Genomic DNA, 11,341 nt, shown 5'->3' with positions numbered 1-11,341 from the left:
TTTTTATATTATAAACCTACTATGTTCTGAATTTCGTGAGAATTGTTGGAGCCGTTTTCGAAATCCGGTAAAATACAAACATCTAAACATCTGTACAACTAAACATCTAAACATATACTAGTAGTTCTCTGAAAAGTAGACCTGACGCAGTATTCACATCCACAAGTACCTGATTGAAACTATAGACCTTATGGAAATACAGCAATGGACTGGCTTCTCCACACATCTGTGTAATCACTTGTCAGCTGATTTATAATGAATAATTCTTTAGTCTGATTTTTACTCTAATATTGGTGTATGAAGGAGGCTCCTTTTTTCTTTCATATTATCCTTGAAATGCAAAATTTACAAAAACCTTGTATATATGTCGACGAGCAATTAAAAAAGGAACATAGCTGTCAAATTTCATGGAAATCTATTGCCGCGTTTCGCCGTAAATGCGCAACATATTGTGCCGAGCACTATTTTTAATTCAGGCCTTTTCCCAAGTTATAATAGTAAATTTAATACGCAATAGGCAAGAGCTATTATTGTGAGTTAGCGAAATAAATTATTTTCTCTCTCTGTGATGAACGGCCATGACTTCGAGTTTCCCATGATAGATATTTTAAAATTGAGGCTCCGGGTCGTCGAGGAATGTAGATTATGGAATCTATATATATATATATAAAAGCGAAATGGCACTCACTCATTGACTGACTGACTGACTGACTGACTGACTCACTCACTCACTCACTCACTCGCAGAACTAAAAATCTACCGGACCAAAAACGTTCAAATTTGGTAGGTATGTTCAGTTGGCCCTTTAGAGGCGCACTAAGAAATCTTTTGGCAATATTTTAACTTTAAGGGTGGTTTTTAAGGGTTTAAAGTTCGTCTTTTAGCATTTATATTCTTGTTATTCTCTTAATTATAATTGAAAAAAGGCTATACCATATGTTAATATAGAACTATAATCTAGAGAGAGTAACTCTTCGAAACATTTGTTAACTGGTAACTAAATTAATAATTTTGTCAGGTTGGCATTAAGTTGAGTTGACTTTGTTAGGTTGGCACCAAGTTGAAGAATGAAATGCATTTATCGCGGAAAATTTGATTGGGCACTGCTACTTCAATCAGAGCTATTCCTGGACTATTATATTACTAGCCGTCAGGCTCACTTCGCTCACCATATCCGTCTAGCCAGACGTTTAGTCTGGACCCCCTACTGGATCGCCCTAACATTAAACTACTCAAATAAAAATAAAAATAAAACTACCTAACATAAAAATGCTCAAATGAAAAATGCAGGTGAGCGAAGCGAGCCTGCTGATCTCATTCTTGGACGATCCAGTCGGGGTCCAGAGGACGGAGCCCCCTTGCTAGACGGATATGGCGAGCGAAGCGAGCCTGACGGCTAGTCATATCTAAAACTTAGCCTTCTTGTCGCGACATAGAGTGCAATAAGTTGGAAAACAGCAGATATTGAAATTATAACAAACTACCGATTTTGCAGTTACCTTTTGATCCTGAGGCTCTAGAAGCCACGCGACGATTGGTCAAATTGGTTCCCTACGCCCGATAGGAGACCTGTTTCTAAATACAGTAGTGGGGCAATTCCCCAGCCAAGAGACCAGATTACGTTTCGGAGGACACTTTGCTAGGAGCACTACGAGAGTAAAATGTAGTCATTATGTTTCGCCCTTTTTGGACAAGTTTATAATATTAGACTGTTAATTGATGTAGGAGTTAGTTTTATTTTTATTACAGTTCAAATTTTCTAGTAGTGCCATGTCCTCAAAGTTTGATTGTGTTTCTTCATTGTGTAGGAATAATTGTTTCTTCAAATAACCGCTAAGGTACGTAAAATAAGGTTAATATATAATTTAAGAAATTTAATTAATTGAAACTTCCATCAGAGTATTGTAACAACAAAGCCTGTTATTTTTCAAGTTAATAATATTGATTGAGAATAATCCTTTTAATTTTATAAGTAATGGAAGATAATTATATTTTTTTTCTAAAGGAGTACAGAAAGTAGAGAAGAAAGTTTTCAGTTATGTTACATTTGAGTTATTGTTTCTGAAGATATATTATTGTAGAGTATTGCTGAAAGTCATTAAGATAGTCTTTTAATTGGAATGACATTTTTAAGATAATGTTCATATTGAGATTAAGACTTGCTAAAGATTTATATTTTTTATGACTGTGTTTTCTTATGGCATTAAGGCTTTCGAATGATTTAGTAAATTTTTATGATAGAAATCTTAATAGATGAAGAAGAAAGTTTTTCTTTTACATGAAATTAATATTAATGAATGTTACCATACATGAGTTAATTCCTGATATTGAGCCTGATACATGAATGTTCAAATTTTAATACAATTTAAATTATTTTCTATGTGTCTACTAATTTTATTTAATTAAAGGTGGAAACTATCTACAAGATGCATCTTATAGGGCAAACATTATTTTTACTCTGTTGTATATCCATACTTTTTCACTGTTAAAATTAAACTTGAATTAAAAAAACACTTTTGAAGTGAAAATACACTTACTTTTGAGGTGACGATCGTTTCGACCTGTTGTTGGTCATCATCAGACTGTGGGAATTCACTCAGATGACAAGGCTATGTGTGGTAAGGGATGAAGGTGGTGGAATAGGTTGTGGTGGGGGTTGGGTTGGTGGATACTTAGTGAGGCGGTAATTTTGAACTGTGGACTATTTTGTCAAAGAGTGTGTGGGAAGAGAAATTTACTTTATCATTTAGGAGACTGTTGGGAAACTGTAAAAGTAAATTTCTCTTCCCACACACTCTTTGACAAAATAGTCCACAGTTCAAAATTACCGCCTCACTAAGTATCCACCAACCCAACCCCCACCACAACCTATTCCACCACCTTCATCCCTTACCACACATAGCCTTGTCATCTGAGTAAATTCCCACAGTCTGATGATGACCAACAACAGGTTGAAACGATCGTCACTACAAAAGTAAGTGTATTTTCACTTCAAAAGTGTTTTTTAAAATTCAATTTTAATTATTTTTACCTTAAAGTGAAATTTCCAATATTTTTTCTTTTATAGTGTTAAAAGTTTCTTGTTTTGTTTTGTGATAAATTCATGATAATTCTAGTTCATACTCGTTTTTGGACTTGTGTTTGTAGGTAAATCAAATCATAAACTTTACTCTGGACTGTTCATTTTAAATTAAGGTTCTGAGCAGTATTGGGCGAATGCCTGTTGTTTACACTTTTATTGCGCCCTATAGTTCATAGATAAATAAAATAAATATTGGCTAGCGCACAAGTTTACAACAATACTAGTCAAGCCACTATATGAAAAATTATATTTGATTTCGCAAACCAAACGAAAAATATCATATAAGTTAGCATCATTTCAATCTGAATTATTCCTTTTCTAAGAGTATTATATCAATTTATATGAAAGCTAACATCATAATTAATGAAGAATTCATTTTCTAAAAGCATTATATTAATTTATTACGGGTTTTTTCATAAATGTTGCATTGTATATTAATGACACTCTGGCAAGTAAATTCGTTTTAATTCAATCTGTTAAATTTTGAGAATGGAATCAGAACGTCAAGATAAAATCTAAATTAAATAACAGAATAAACTCCTGTTTTAGTTATAATATTATTATTTAACGAACATCCTAAATAAATGCTGTAAATCACCCCGAAGACTTCTGCTACTGCAGACATTGACAACAGGGTTAACAGCTAGATGGAAACTCGATGAGAACTACTATCCAAAAATTATTTGCCAGCCCGGGAATCGAACCCGGTACCTCCCAATTGCCAGTCAGGAATGCTTACCCTTACACCAAACTGACAATCTCTGGATAGCAGCTTTTATCCTGTTTTAGCTTTTGATGAATTGTAGGAAGAGTTAGAAATTAATGCTGTAATACATTTATTTACAGCGGTTCATGTGTGACCCCAAACCAACTTCATGTACCACCCCTTTGGTTCCGCAACTTTATGTAAGACCGCTTCAAAACACCCGTTCAGATGACAGGTCTAGGGACGTAAGAGGACGTCGCCGTCAAGCCAAATTCAACCGGTAAAAGTTCACCGCCAAAAACAAGGTACCTACCGTAACCTCGACGATAAAGCAACGTACAGACCAACGAAAGTGCAGGGTAGAGAAACAAAAGTTCATTCAAGAATGTCAATCAAAAGTGGGGATTCCAAATTATTATGAAATGGGTTATATGGGTCACTATCGACGAAATTTGGGTTCAAAGGGCTTTCCTTTCTTGAGTAATTTCATGTTGAAATTAATTTGTTATTTTATGACTGATATTGTTTGATTTTGTGACGTATTGCTATCTAAACGAGGGATAGTAATGCGCCCCCAAATCAGATGAAGAATTTCAACAAAGTAACACGAAACTGTTGTTTCCTTTGTCTGATTTTAGTTGCCAATGTTTATTGAAGCTGTTTGTATTTTTCAATTATTTCAAATTGTAGTGTTATTCTACAGTAGAAACCTATTAAATCATGCATGGCAAGATTAATTGGAGTTTTCTTGACTCTAGCCCGTTCACCTGCATGAATTAAGTATATAGACTCAGGTATTTTCGAGATGTGTCGGCCCACTTCCAAATTCTAAATTTTATTCCAAATTATCTTTTTTATTATCTTTTAAAAGGTCAGGCACAATATAAACATATAAACATTTAAACATTTATAGACTCAGGTATTTTCGAGATGTGTCGGCCTACTTCCAAATTCTAAATTTTATTCCAAATTATCTTTTTTATTATCTTTTAAAAGGTCAGGCACAATATAAACATATAAACATTCAAACATTATGAGAAATGCCAAACCGTCGACTTGAATCCTAGACTTCACTTCGCTCGGTCAATAAACAGAAATTGCTTGTTTATTAGTATAGGATAACTTAACACCTGTATTCATCAAGTTCATAACCAAATTTAAATCAATTTGAAAGCTCATAATATCATATTTTATTAAGCAATAAATTATACTTTCCAATAATTCCAAAATGAATTTTCAGTATCAAGATGAAATATTTTGTTAATTACTATTAATTCTACATTGTTAACAAACAATCTGGCAACAGAGCAAACCAAGAAAGAGATAGCGCTATCAGCTTCGTTGTATGATAGACAAGGATAGCAATACAATTGCTAATCAAACACTGCCATTATAACGTGGACATCACCATATCAAAGACATACGAGAGATATCTACAAAAAGTTTATCATATCACAAGATAAAGTCATAGAGAATCAATAGCATAAGTAGATGTCCCATGGTATATGGCGTTTATGACGCAACTTTCACTGTTATCTCAAGCTGATAGTACACGTAGTTCTTTCCTGTGAAGCTTTATGACGCTGGTAGTCTCTCATATTGTGCCGTTCATACACTCTTACCCGGTCAAAACAGTAAAAATCGACAGTAATCAGCTTGAGATTACTGTTATCTCAAGCCGATTGTCCACGTAGTTCTTTCCTGTGAAGCTTTATGACGCTATGGTAGTCTCTCATATTGTGCCGTTCATACACTCAGGCCCGGCCCCAGGGGTGGGCGGACCGGGCGGCCGCACAGGGCGGCAGATTTTTGGGGGCGGCAAATTTTAAGGAATGGAAAATTTTTAAATGCAAATAAATAATGAATTCAATGTGAATAGTAAAATTTTATAAGAAGCTTTTCCAAACTCAAGCTAATGAAGACATATATCTAAGATCAACAATGTCCCAGGAACGTCTGAGTGGTATAGCGAACATAAAATAGCTTAATCCCTAGATCTTGAAGAACTGGAGAAGGAATTTTTCTATGCAAAGGTCAGACGACTTCTACTCAATTGAACAAGTGTGTTGAACAAACTCGTGCTGTAGCAATTGTAGTTTTGATTACTTAGCAAGTTAAATAGGCCCAATACTCTGTTGCAGTCTCTTGATTTGGAACTACCATCTTAATTATGTTTTCCTATTATGTACCGTATCAGTCAATTAAAGATTATAGAATGAAAAGTTTGGAACACAATTTTCAACTCCACAGCTCTTTTAAGGATAGTAAGAGGATTAACATATCAAAAGTCCTCACCCCTACCTCATGTGCTAAAGGAGTGGAGGTGGTTTGAAAGTACCATTTTTTAATTTTTCTCATATATCTCGGAAACTATGCATCTTATGAACATTTGTACACTGTACAAAATTGAAGCTCACAAAATTACCAACAAGTTTTGTTCACTACACTTTTTTCACATCTCTTATAGTTTCTGAGATATCCGCTCTTGAAGGTGAGACATTTTTTGAAAAAACACTTCTGCCTCCAATTTTTTCATCTTTTCGGCCATATAATTTTTGAATGATTGATGAAAAAAATCCGTGCTGATTATAAGCTGACGGAGCATCAAATTATCTTCAATTTGATGTATATTTTCACTGTTTTACGCATTTCATTACGACTGTTGAGGCAGTTTCAGTGTTGAGAGTGAAATTTCCTGTTCAGCAACAATAGATCAGTTGACAATGAAATTTGAAGGGAATGTTTGGAACTCAATTTTAGACTTTGCAGCTCTGTTGACACTAGTTTGGAGGTGAGCATATCAAAAATCCCAACCCCTACATCATGTGCTAAAGGGATTTCTGCATTTGCATTTTCCACTTTTCTTACATGCTTATATCTTGGAAACAATGAGTTCTATTGACATAATCATCCACATAAAAATGAAGCTCAATGAATTTCCTACAAGTTTTGTTTTGTAGAGGTTTTCAATAAATATGATACTAACTTTTCGAGATATATATGTTCTAAAGTTGATTCATTCTCAAAAACCCAGTTTTTCTTCCATTTTTCGCTCTTTCAAGTCTTTTAACTTCTCAACAATTGATGAAAAAAAGAATGTGCTAATTACGAGATTTTAGAGCCTTAAATTATCTTCCATTTCATGTATAACTCGACTATTCCAAGCATTCCTATACGACTGTTACAGTAGTTTAAGTTTTGAATGTCTTGTTTGGTAGGAAGTTTAGAAACACTCCCTGTGTTCAGTTTCGCAGACGTTCCAATACGTCTGGTACCAATAAGTTCCAGGTACTCAATATGGATGTTCATACTGAAGCACACTCCAATTTATGATCACAGAATAGTGTGATATTCGAAAAAAGTCACTTGTTGCAAATCTTGATATTTGACTCTCAAACCTAAAACTGCTGGAACAGTCATAATTATGGGAATGCGTGAAATAGTCGAATTATACATGAAATGAATGATAATTTAATGCTCTATAATCTCGTAGTAAGCACATTCTTTTTCCATCAATTGTTGGAACGTTATAAGAATTGAAAGAGCGAAAAATGGAAAAAAACTGGGTTTTTGAAAATGCATCACTTTAGAACATATATATCTCAAAAAGTATCAGATTTATCGAAATCCTCTACCAAACAAAACTTTCACTCTCAACACTGAAACTGCCTCAACAGTCGTAATGAAATGCGTAAAACAGTGAAAATATACATCAAATTGAAGATAATTTGATGCTCCGTCAGCTTATAATCAGCACGGATTTTTTTCATCAATCATTCAAAAATTATATGGCCGAAAAGATGAAAAAATTGGAGGCAGAAGTGTTTTTTCAAAAAATGTCTCACCTTCAAGAGCGGATATCTCAGAAACTATAAGAGATGTGAAAAAAGTGTAGTGAACAAAACTTGTTGGTAATTTTGTGAGCTTCAATTTTGTACAGTGTACAAATGTTCATAAGATGCATAGTTTCCGAGATATATGAGAAAAATTAAAAAATGGTACTTTCAAACCACCCCCACCCCTTTGGCACATGGGGTAAGGGTGATGACTTTTAATATGTTAATCCTCTTACTATCCTCAAAAGAGCTGTAGAGCTGAAAATTGTGTTCCAAAATTTTCCCTCCATACCTTTATTTGAGCATTCGTTGCCTGCACTTATTCCTCAATATTTATATTTGTCAAATATTTGTTTAAATGTCATTTTTAACTTGAAAAGCTGATAACCTTCGGGCAAATTTTTAAGTAAACAATTATTAGACGGGATACCTGGTGGTGGGGGGGGGGCGGCGTTTGCCGATTTCGCCCAGGGCGGCAAAGTCCCTAGGGCCGTGCCTGCATACACTCTTACCCCAACAAAACAGTAAAAATCGACAGTAATCAGCTTGAGATAACAGTAGAAGTTGCGACATAAACGCCCTATACCATGGGATATCTACTTAAGCTATTGTTCCACTATGATAAAGTTTAATGAGTTTAATAGTTGAAATCTTAATAGAAATAATTATCAATTTCACTCACAGTACAGTAGTTGAAGATATCTTGGAAGTCCTGGGAAAAAATTGAACTTGTAATACAAAAAGCGAACTGAACAATGAAATAATATTCCAAACAAGCAATATCATAAAAATCGAAAATATAAATTAATAGAGGGGCGGAATATTCATAACTGTGAGTCTATGACGTAAATCATCAAAGATCAAAGATGGCTGCCTTTCAATATAATGGCTGTCCAGCATCACTGAAGATGATGATGAAGAAGAAGAAGAAGAGAAGAAGAAGAAGAAGAAGAATAAGGAGGAGGAGGAGAGAAGACGCAATTTGTTTGCAGAGTTTTGCTTCAAAAAAAATATTTCAAATTGAGCCAACTGAATTCAACATCATGAAATATTATAGATTGGAGTAGAAAATAGAATCGCTGCCTTTATTTTTCACCTAGGATGGCGGAGTTATGACGCAGCCGGCCCTCTCTCACATTCAACCATCAAAAAATGATTAAATATATTAAATATGATCTAGAAGCATGTTAAACTAGACATTAGCTTCTATTAATTAGAAAAAAATATCTTTAATCACGTTTATCAGGCTAAAACGTCGACTTATTTGCTTATACTTTAAAGAGAGAAAGAGATTGGGAAAGAGAGAGAGAGAGAGTAAGTTGGAAACAGAGATAGATATTCGTATCCAGATAGCTTCATGTTATTCAGGTGAGAGTTTAAACATAAATTATTGAGAATTTGAAATTATAATTTGAAAATTGAGGGGTGGAGTCATTATTGACGTATTATAAGATGGCTGCCTTCCAATATGGCGGTTCTGCATCACTGAAGAAGAAGAAGTTAAAATTTATTGAAATTTAAACATCAATGTGTTTCTCAACAATGATAGGTACTTCAATAACTTTTGAACAGTAATTTCTAGCTCAATTTAGCAGAGTGATATTTTTAAAGAGAATTTAATTTTTCATAAAAAGTAATTCATTTCATAGGCAGTAATTTATTTTCAAAAACAGCTTTTGAGAAAAATTAGTGGCTGAGTTTCTTGGCAATAACCCTAGCTTGAACGGTTTATAAAAGCTTGATTATGCTCATGACCATTTTTGAAGAAAATTTAATTGTCCACAAATCTTAATTTTGTTGGAATACTTCAAAAAAGTGTGCTTCAGATGAGATTATAAAAGGAGACATCGATATTTTTTACGAAATGAGATTCAACCGAGAGGAATCGAACGACAAACTGTGGATTTATGATAATTCAAAGGTTATCAGGATTAAGAGAGTGGATGTCAAACATTCAGCCCAAGTTTATTTGAAAGCGGTTGATTTTTCATGAAAATCGATGTGGATGAAAAAGGAGAACATCGATATTCTTCACGAAATGAGCTTCAAAGAAGCAAAATCGATCAACAAACAGCGGAGTTATGATAGTTCAAAGATTATCAGGAATATGAGAAAGAATGTTAAACATTACGCTCAAGTTTATTTGAAAGCTGTCGATATTCCATGAAAATTGATGAGAATACAGAAGGAAGACATTGATATTCTCCACGAAATAAGCTTCAAAGAAGCAAAATCGATTAGGTAACGAACAGCAGAGTTATGATAGTTCAAAGATTATCAGGAATAGAACAGTGGATGTCAAACATTCAGCTCATGTTTATTTGAAAGCGGTCGATTTAACCAGAAAATAAGATGGATTGATGCTTCAAAAATTATTGACGTTTTTTAAAATCAGTGTGTTTTTCAAAAATGATACCTCAATTACTTTTGAACAGTTATTTCTAGCGCAATTTTGCAGAGAGACATTCTTAAAGAGAATTTAATTTTTCATAAGAAGTAATTCATTTCTCATCCATAATTTATTTCTTCTTCTTCCTTTTTCTAATTTATTTACTTCTCTAGGAAGTAATTTATTTCCAAAAACAGCTTTTGAGAAAAATTGCTGGCTGTTTCAGTTTTTCTGCAATAACTACTAAACGGTATATCAGAACCTTATTATGCTCAGGACCATTATTGAAGAAAACTCAATTTTCCACAAAATTGAGTGATTGAATTGCTGATATAATTGAAAATTAAGGAGATAGTGTCCTTCAAAAACAGATGAAACGTGATATCATTGTACTCAGTTGTATTATTCCAATAATAACTTTTGTACAGTTCATTTAAGCTCGATTTTGCATATCACCATTTTTAAAGAGAACAAATTTTACTACAGAACAGTCTCATTATATTGCTTAATAAACTAAATATTGAGAAGTTACAGAAGATTCAAAAACAGGAGTACCACATAATTGTTGAAACCCTCAGTAGTATTTTCTGTCCATAGCTTATGAACAGTTCAAAAGATATGATTTTGCTGATAATCAGCTTGAAGGGGAAAACATTCTTCACAAAATCATGCATTAGATTACCAATGAGCATTGATGATAAGGAGTTATGGAGCATCAAAATCGGGAAAACCCAAGTAAACATGAGTTCTTCTGTAGTATTTTATCAATAACTTCTAAAAGATTGATCATAGCACAAATTCTAATAGAACAATATTTGTATAGGAGAAAATTATCTACTATAATGACATGTGTAGTTCAATTTGCTGAAAACTGTAAAAACCACGCATATTATAGAGATTCAAAGGATTTTCCATGAAAATCGATTGGGATATTGATAACAAGATCTTTAAAATCGATTGGGATATAAAAGGGAGACATCGATATTCTTCACGAAATGAGCTCCAAAGAAGCAAAATCGATTAGGTAACGAACAGCAGAGTTATGATAGTTCAAAGATTATCAGGAATATGACAGTGGATGTCAAACATTCAGCTCATGTTTATTTGAAAGCGGTCGATTTAACCAGAAAATAAGATGGATTGATGCTTCAAAAATTATTGACGTTTTTTAAAATCAGTGTGTTTTTCAAAAATGATACCTCAATTACTTTTGAACAGTTATTTCTAGCGCAATTTTGCAGAGAGACATTCTTAAAGAGAATTTAATTTTTCATAAAAAGTAATTCATTTCTCGTTCATAATTTATTTCTTCTTCCTTTTTCTGTCTA

At 33.5% G+C, this 11,341-nt stretch overlaps 1 protein-coding gene across 1 annotated transcript in view; it reads right to left on the bottom strand.

Moving 5' to 3' along the window:
- The window catches only part of LOC111059593, a 34,351-nt gene extending 25,939 nt beyond the window's left edge, over positions 1-8,412 (bottom strand). Inside the window, exon 1 of the mRNA XM_039432791.1 lies at positions 8,307-8,412. The gene's annotated coding sequence lies outside the window, so the exon portion shown is untranslated. The remainder of the gene's footprint in view (positions 1-8,306) is intronic.
- Positions 8,413-11,341: the final 2,929 nt, after the last annotated feature.

The sequence above is a fragment of the Nilaparvata lugens genome, chromosome 1 (genome assembly GCF_014356525.2).
Source record: "Nilaparvata lugens isolate BPH chromosome 1, ASM1435652v1, whole genome shotgun sequence".
In the NCBI taxonomy this organism is placed as follows: domain Eukaryota; kingdom Metazoa; phylum Arthropoda; class Insecta; order Hemiptera; family Delphacidae; genus Nilaparvata; species Nilaparvata lugens.
Note: the sequence above shows the minus strand (reverse complement) of the source record. Positions and strands in the feature narration are given on the sequence as shown.